The sequence below is a fragment of the Chanos chanos genome, chromosome 4, assembly GCF_902362185.1.
Source record: "Chanos chanos chromosome 4, fChaCha1.1, whole genome shotgun sequence".
NCBI classification, from domain to species: domain Eukaryota; kingdom Metazoa; phylum Chordata; class Actinopteri; order Gonorynchiformes; family Chanidae; genus Chanos; species Chanos chanos.
Window position 1 is genome coordinate 39,357,671 of NC_044498.1, and position 9,146 is coordinate 39,366,816.

The window sequence follows — 9,146 nt, forward strand, 5'->3', positions numbered from 1 at the left end:
TATATATATATATATATATATAGATATAGATATAGATATAGATATAGATAGATGGATATAGATATAGATATATATATATATATATATATATATATAGATATAGATATAGATAGATAGATAGATAGATATATTTATTCAAGTTCTGCTGCTTTGCATTTAACAAAATATTGCTTGAAATAGCTTTGGAGGTGTTATTTGAGGTTAATGAAAGGTTTAAGGTTGTCTTTCATTATGGTCAGTGCACAGCCGGACTGTTGTTGGCCGGTTAAGGATAATGTATTCTGCAATCTAATGGTTCTTACAAACGCCAGCAAACTCTTCACTTCGGTAAAATGTACATGTAATGTTTTGCCAGATAGACGGTATTGGAGTAAGTCCGACATTGATAACTGTAAACGGTTGATGACCGCTCTGGTTATTGAACAGATCTTGTGGGAAATGGAATTAAATAAATATGCAAATAATCCTAAACTTGGCACAGAAAAAGCTTAGAATCTCATTTGAAAGATGGACTGTTAGAACGGCACTTAGACTGCGTTAGTATTAAGTATAAATAATAGCAGGAATACCTACTCATCAGTAAATATCGATAATTCTGAGACCAGTTGGTTCCAGCCGAGCATCGCTGTTTCGTATGTCGCACAGTGCGGACATTCGCTATTTTTCCCAGGGTGATATTTCCAAATATTTCAGCAACATTATGAATAAAATGTAGCCCTAAGACTGGCTGGGCAACTGGGTTTTACATAATGCATAATATTCTATGATGTGAAAAATTTTGGTTGTAATAAGAAGGCTGAGGTTCTAGTCTCACATTCAGTTACATGATTAAGAAGCTGACCTGTTTAAAAAAAATAAGCTGTATTTGTTTGTTTGTTTTTTCCTGTCCATGTGAGTTACTGATGTGTAGACATCGCAGCCCAGTGAATTGGTGAATGTAAAGAAGTATCCTAGACCTATTTGTGTTTGCGCTTAATCAAAAGCGAAGGTTTTGGGGCAAAAATTAAATAAAAAACATAGTGTTTGGCTTATGAGAAGCGATTTAGAAAGATGTTGATCAGTCATTAGTGACCTGTTTATCCTGTCCTGTTATTATCAACTGTCCAGACTGATACAACACATATATCTCATTAATGCTCTCATAAGGGAACTGTTGTCCATAGAATACATGGCCGTTGGTCTGATTAGCTTTGTATACAGAAAACAGGCCCGAAGCAAAGCACCCCCCCTAATGCAATCATTCCCCAGGGAAAACCACTGCACCCTTGGTTATTTCTGGGGCAATAAATGCACATTGACATGCAGCACTTGATGCTTTGACAGCTGCAAATAGAAGATGTGAAGAGTTGCATCAAGTGAGTGTCACTGGTGTGTCTTCTACAGTCCATAGTGAGTTTCCCAGGCCACGGGCTCCGTACCCGTATTTGAATGAAGTGTGCTCTCTTAATTGTTGGAGATAGTTTTCCTGGAATCAGAGAGATGAAAACAGGCTTTTAGCTATTTGATGCTGAATACAATAGCTTTACTCATATTTGATTATTTATTAGCGATTTTAATTGAAATTATTATTCTGTGCATATATTTTTGAACCACAGATTGTGGTCTTTGCGAGGTACATTTGAGTGTGAAGTAAAACTTGCTGGGTTTCTTATAATTAATCACGTAGTATAATGCTTTACAGTCACCAAAATAATTGCTTTCAGCCACAGAAAATTTGTTCAAACCACTTGCTTTTAAGTTTTCTGTTCAATTATAAACCTTGAGCAGAATGATCATTAAAAAAATCAGAGCTGGTTTAACACGTGGTCATGTGTGAGAGAAAAAAAGTTTAGCCGCCACTTTTTTTACGCTTTGGGAAAATGCCAAACACTTTCATGTCACAGTTGAGATTCAATGGTTCTTTGATTGAATTAAGTCCAACTTGTTCAGAGTGCTGATTAGGGAAAATGCCTGATTCCGGGGTGCTTAGAAACATCTGTCAAATGTGGTCCAGATTGATGGTAGGTGTAGAAGACATTTCTGTTGTCTTCTTATAAATGTATAAACTTTGTCTTTTATAGCAGCGCACTGTGATAATACCCATAACACATTGTCTTTTGTGATTAACACCTCGTGATAGAGTGTTAAAAGGGGCACAGCTGGTGAGAAAACCGGTGGTAAGCCTTATGAACAGAAAAGCAGGGCTGTCACTTCACATAAGGTTTCAGGCCTCTTAGCTGGTTCCGTGGTCGGTGGTCATTGGCGTGGCAGCAAATTTCACTCCCAAGTATTGTGAGAATTTGAGACACGAGGTTAGTGGGTTTTTCGCCACAGTTTAACATAGAATTATTTTCAGGAGAGAAAAGTGCTCCAGAAAGAGTTTGTGTAGTCCATTTAAGACAAAAAAAGGCAACATTCTCTGCGCGTGCGCAGGGTTTTCTCCCTTTGCTGAACTTGACCGCTTAGTGGCAATATGTTCGCATGCTCAGCAGAGACACAAACTCTCTAGAATAAACTATGTGAAAGCTGAATTGTGAGCATTTCAGGATATGGCATTATAAGTCTGAATTACTTTAGCTCAAGTTGTTGTTTTTTTTTTTATTTGCGGAGAGCAAGCGCTCGTCCCATTTTGACAAGAGAAGAGCCTCGGTTTTTTTTTTGAGGAGGTTCAAGAAAAAGATTTGCGATCAGACAAGATGGCGAGCCTGCCCTGGATGACTCCATGTGTAGAAGACAAAGCCTGTGGCAGCCTAGCCAGCTGCTATGTGGTTTCGTCAACGGACTGATTGAACTCCAAAAAACTGCACGTCTGGACTCAGATAAGACTCTTTTCACACAGAAAAGCTAAAACACAAAGGACTTTAAAAAAGGGACAGATCTTTTTTGCACTTGTTCTTCTCTATAGTTTGCACTATTATTTATTTATTTTGTTGTTGTTGTTAAGACAAGGGATCATTTCTTTTTCTTTTTTTACTCATTTTTTCATTGTTGTAAACACATACTCATCTTATGTAAACATACATTAATGTCAACACTTACATTCACACTCATACATTTACACTAACAAAAAGGGGATATGCACAAAATAAAGTCTTTTTTGTAGTTTTCCAAGATAACGGTTTTGATGACTATCTTTCAACTCTAGGACCTAGACTATAAAAAAGGATAGCACTTGAAGGGTATTAGAGCAAGGGTGCTACATTTGGTACATTACTTATCAAAATGTCATTACTTATCAAATGGTGATTAATCAGAGCGTAAAAAAAAAGAAGATGAGGACTGCCTTTTTCCCTTTTCAGAATCATTAGCTTGTTTTGTCGTATTCCACAGTTTATGAACTGGGTCCTCTGCTGGTTAATTTGTGATTGTACAATCATGCTCTTACGTCGACTGATATCCTCAACGCATAATAACCCACTTGTACTTGGAGTGGCCACTTGAACACAATGTTTATACAGTCAAGACTTTGATGGTCCTCTTAAAATGTTTGCCATAAAAAGGACTCCGTAGCTATGCGCTGTGGAGATTCTGTCAGTGATTAAGAAGCCCAGGGGCAGCCTAATTATCAGCATTGGTGAGTGGAGTGTCCTTAGACTGAGAGGGTAGTTCGAGCTTTTCTTTCGATAAGAACTGTTACTTGCGGAAATACTTAACTATATTCATCAGTGTAAACTGTTACAAGTCCATTTTGTGGGCAGCACGGAACAGAAACAAATGTTGCTTTGTTTCTTTCAGATCCTTGGTGATACAGAAGAACTCAAGTCTCATCAACCATCCAACAACAAACTCCTACCTGCTTGATAGAGGATTGTCAGTGAAATTTCTTTCTTAATGCTTTCTGTGTTGTGTGGAGACAAAACCTTGTCCCGATGGCATTTGCTCTTTCACCTGTGTGCTATTAATTCCATTGTCCTGATCTCCAGTGACTGTCAACATTGTAAGAACTTTGTGTGTGTGTGTCTGAGACATGTACTGTTCTGACTTAAACCTGATACTCAGGAAATGGAATCCTAATCCCCAATGAGAAAAAAAAAAAAAACAGTAAACGGATGAATGGGAGTCAAAAGTTTCCCTGACATCATCTAGCTTTGGAGTAGACTGTGTCGTAGCCACCTCATCTGAGGAATTTGACGGGCGGGGCAGAATTACAATGATGGCTGCAGGTTTGCTTTGATGAGTCATGTCTCTGTAAAGGAGGTCCTCTCTGTCAACCTGAACAGACGTGGGGCACTAAAAGCCCACAGCAGAGTAAAGAATGTGCCCATCACATCCATCTCACCCCCAGTACCCGCGCAGAGACAGTGTGTCTGTTCCTCTCTGCTGCTAATGATCTCTCAGGCACACTTAGGTCAGAAGTACAGGTTCACTGGAGCAGAATGAACCCTGGGAGGAATTCTGAGCCGGACTGTTTTAGCTTCTAAATATTGGCCCCCACAGTTCTAAATAAGGGCCTTACACTGTCCTTATGCTTCTGTCCCGACTATGTTTAAGAACATTGTCCTCACAAACCCTCGCCTTGCCCTTTGGGCCCTTGTCCCCAAAACATCTTAGAAAAGTGTCCCCAGAAACCATTATATTGTTCTTCTCGGCTGTTCACGGGCTGATAGTATACAACCTGACCTAGAGGTTTCAAAAGATGTGTATTTAGATGACCTTCATGGTATGAATGTTCACAATGGTGATAGAAGTGTTTCTCACTATGAACTCTTCCACTTTTTTTAGTATAGTCATTTTGTTTAAACACTACTGAATGCGGGTGATTTTTGTGGTCAGTAGGTCCCCTGTGGTAATTTATTTGTACGTAGTTGGAGTCTAAAGCTGGGAACACAGAGAAGGAAGGACTCTGTGTTAAACAGCGATTTTCTCCAAGCTCTAGATATTACATAATGCGGATAAGCCTTGTCTGCAAGCTATAAATAAAAGCACACACTGTGTACAGACATCAAGAGCAGTACATCTGTGGTGCCACGTATCAGATGCAAACCTTATTCCCTCGCTGACTTCATAGCAATACCAGTGGAGTAAAAAAAAAAAAAAAACATCTTTAACTATGATATGTTTTACTATCATTATTTTTGACCATGTATGTGTTTTGGTAGTGGAGAGTATAATTAAAAAAAAAAAAAACCCAGAAACAAAAACATGCTGCATCAGAGGCAAGTCGGGTCACCAGGAGTTGGGTAACAGCACAAATTATGATGTAAGGGTATATCTCTGTCCAAAGGCTGAGATATAGGAATTCAGCGATGTATTGAATATGCTCAGCCTGCTTTGTTTCAGAAGTGCCAGCCATCTCAGGATATCGTACTGTAACAGGGCTCTCTTCTGTCCTTTTTTTTATTCAACAAAGATCATCTGAGTCATGATTTTTTAAAAAAAAAATGGCATTTGATGTTTTGCCCTGCATCCCATGTCACTAACTCAGCATCACTCCTGTGTTCTCCTCTCATTTGCTTGAGTGACTGCCTGATCTTGATGCCCTGCGTCAGAGCATAGCCTCCAGGCCACCGGGTCACAGAGTGGGAAGTTCCCTCGTTTTTGGCTCTCTTTATACAGCCTTCTCTTTTTTCAGGGTTCACCTAGTTCAGCGCAACTACACTGGAGCACCGCATGAGACCAGAGCACAGACCGCTCCACTCAGCTCTGCTGGCTATGGTTTGTTTTTGGACTGCCCTTCCCAAGAGCCATAGCAGCCCAAGTGAAAAGTCTGCTGGCAGCTCTGACCAACGGAGAGGACATGAAGTGTCCAGTGATGAGGCAGCTATTGTATAAGTGGCAGTGTAGACCAGGAGGGGTGGTTGGAAACACATGCCGGGCTGTCTGTGTTTTAAACGTAGAAAAGTTTATCCTGGACAGGATGAGGATGGAGCATGGTAGTGGTGGGACTTCTTTTAACACATTTTTTTTGTGTAAAACAAGATTTTGAAGAACCTTTGTGCATACTTGTCAAAATTCCAACATGTCACTCATACTCATTTTAGATCCTTAGTATTTGATTTGTTTTGTTGACTGTAATATACACCTGTTACGTTTGTTTCATTTTGTGACCGTTTATACAGTATGCCCAGTAGTTTTCATTGTATGCTTTAACCCAGCCTGACTCTCATGGATACGCATGAATGCTAAAATCCGGAACTTTAGTGATACACAATACAAGCAAGATACATTTTTGATTAATAATATGCAATTACCCACAGAAACAACTGATTGCTTCCTTCAAATGAAGAGGACATTAAACAAATAGCACTGAGCTTGATTCTTCATCAAAGTGAAATAAGCCGCTACCATGCAGGCCAACGCTTTTACATAATTACACATCAGGTAAAACTGAGGATTAAGGGGACAGTGTTCAGTGTTCAGTGTACAGATTTGCAAAGGTTAGTGTTTGTTTGCTTTGCAGAAGTCATGTTGGGACACAAAGGTTTTTCATTAGCTCAACACAGAGGATGAGGGTTGACCTGTTAAGCTGGCAGGACCCAATGGTGTGAGATGGCCTTTGTTTGAGCTGAGGGCTTTGGAATTTCTTCAGCAAATCCCTGTGTATATGTTTTATGTCACTAGAGGCCAAAGATTTACGTTCTTACACTAAACTCACTGGTGAGTACAACCACACCATCCTACTAACACCACCCTCCTAGAAACAAACAAACAAAGAAACAAAGAAAGAAAGAAATGAATTTACCTATCTATCTATCTATCTATCTATCTATCTATCTATCTATCTATCTATCTATCTATCTATCTATCTATCTATCTATCTATCTATCTATCTATCTGTCTGTAAGAAATATTTCTGGTTATGATCCAAAATGTAGAGCCTTAGAGAGTTATGTACTTGACTAAGTGTCAGTAGGTCAGTAGGTGGCACCCTTCCCTTTCATCCAAGTGAAAGGTAGAGCAAGGGTTTGAATGCACTGTTAAAATAGTGTTTTTGAATGATACCTGGAATAAAGACACAGACTTCATCTGGTAATTTAAGATGTCTTTGCTGTACAGTTGAATTCTCTTCTTTGGCTTTCAACTCAGTTCCCTTTTCAGTTTTATTCAGATTTTTCCAGAGACAGTTTTACATTCTTGTGAGTACAACATGGCACTAGATAAGCGTATCAATAAGGTACATCACTGTATTACATCTGTGTTTGACAAACATTAAGGATCTATTGCTGTTGAGTGAAGTATCTGAATGAGTATTATAATTTTCACTAAATACATTTCTTTTCCTTTGTTTTTTTAAGTATGCCACAAAAATCAGTGTCTCAGTCTGGAGAACAAATTAAGCATTTAATTCATCTTTGCGGTTGCTGTTTACACAACAGAAAGAATTCAGCATACAGAATACAGTAAGCCATTGTCAGGTTCTTGAACTGAGGCCAACAGCAGAAGTGTGTATGTCTCTCTCTGCTCTGTCTCTGTCTTTGTCTGAGTGTGTTTCTGTCTTGTCTGAGTGTGTGTGTCTGTGTGTGTGCTTGTGTGCATGCGTGTGTGTGTGTGTGTGTAACGGAGAGAAAGAGAAGCAGCGTGAAATGTGTCTGAAAGACTTTTAAATGTTGTTGCCGTGTGAAATGAATACATTTTTTTTCTCTCAGCTTGTTTTCCACCATCTTTAAACTCTCTTTTCATTTCACATTCGCTTTTTGTCTTCAAAAACATGTATGATATATTGTGATATCTGTAGAATTCAGTGTTCTCTTAAACAACCATTCAAATGTACCTGACTGTGCAGGCTTTGCTAGTTTTACTGTGTTTTCTTTTATGACTAGAAGCAGAAATGCCATCCTCATTCGTGCACATTTGTGTATTACACTGCATTACCCTTCACTACATTTTCACTGATTTGCCCCTCGATGAATGCATGTATGGCTTGATGTTATACATTAGGTACATGAATGTAGATCCTTCTGTCCTTTTGCTATCAGGACGGCAACTCAAATCCTGCTCCTCATCTTCAGAGGATTAAATCTCTGATTGGTAACAATGTTCTGAGCTACATATTTAACCCATATAATGTGTGTGTGTGTGTGTGTGCGCACGTGTGTATGCTTGTATGTCTGTGTCTGTATAGCTGTGTGTATGTTTCTGTGTGTCTGAGTGTCTGTGCACATATATGTACACTGTAGATGTTTCAAATGCTGTTATACAAAGTGTGAATATGTCTCTATATAAAGGACAATAGAAAATTGAGGCCCAACTGTCTGTCTCTCTCAATGGCAGCTGCAAATGTGCCAGTTATCATAACAGACAAGGCCCTGCTCATTAGTGGAGCTGTCTCAGTGCAGGGGGAGGACGGCAGTTATATTGTTTATACATAACTGGTTATATAGTTCCGTATCTGTTAATTAAAAGCCTCTAACACCAAACAGACTGCCGATATCTGTCAGTTTGGATTTGGTAAAGCCACACCTCTGACAGAGCTCCACTATAGTGCAAATTACCGGAGCAGATCTTGCTACATATTCATGTTGTACAGTTACAGTAATTCAGTTTTACTGATTATGACAAGCAGGCTTGATTGAGTCACTGCTGAGAGGAGAGGTTAATCTGATCAACTATATATAAATTCAGTTTGGCAGTAGACAATGGCAATGGTTTTTCCAATGAGTTTTTAATGCATTACTGCTTTTCTCTGATTATGTGGCATGTTGTGTTTTTCATTAATAAAATCAAGACTATTCGTTTTAATAATTTCTATGTACAAAATCACGTTTGTTTTGTAGAAGCCCATCTGCGTGGGTGTGTACTTCAACTGTTTTGAATTTCAAGGCTGCGTAGGTGGAATTTTGTGGAGCAGACATCTGATCTGACTCAAGAGGAAGCAGCTAATTTAAAGTTCGTCCTATAATCGTCCTTGAAATTAGTACCATCTTTTTTGACTGATTGTTATAGGACACAGATGTCTACAGAAAAAAAAATGAAAGGACATTTGTGAATTGCTGATAACCACCCAATAAGATTATTATTTGATGCCGAGAGCTTAGATGTATAAATAACAGAGTGCTTCCCTTATCCCCTCCTCCTTGTCCACATAATTTGCAAATTTTGCATAACCTTTGTGGAACAGAATTCAGTGCTGAAAACCACCATGGTCTACCCCTTGGCCAGGGATCTATACTTTCTAAATTGTGATAGAATAGTTCAACTGAAAAAGAAAAAGAAAAAAAAAAACACGC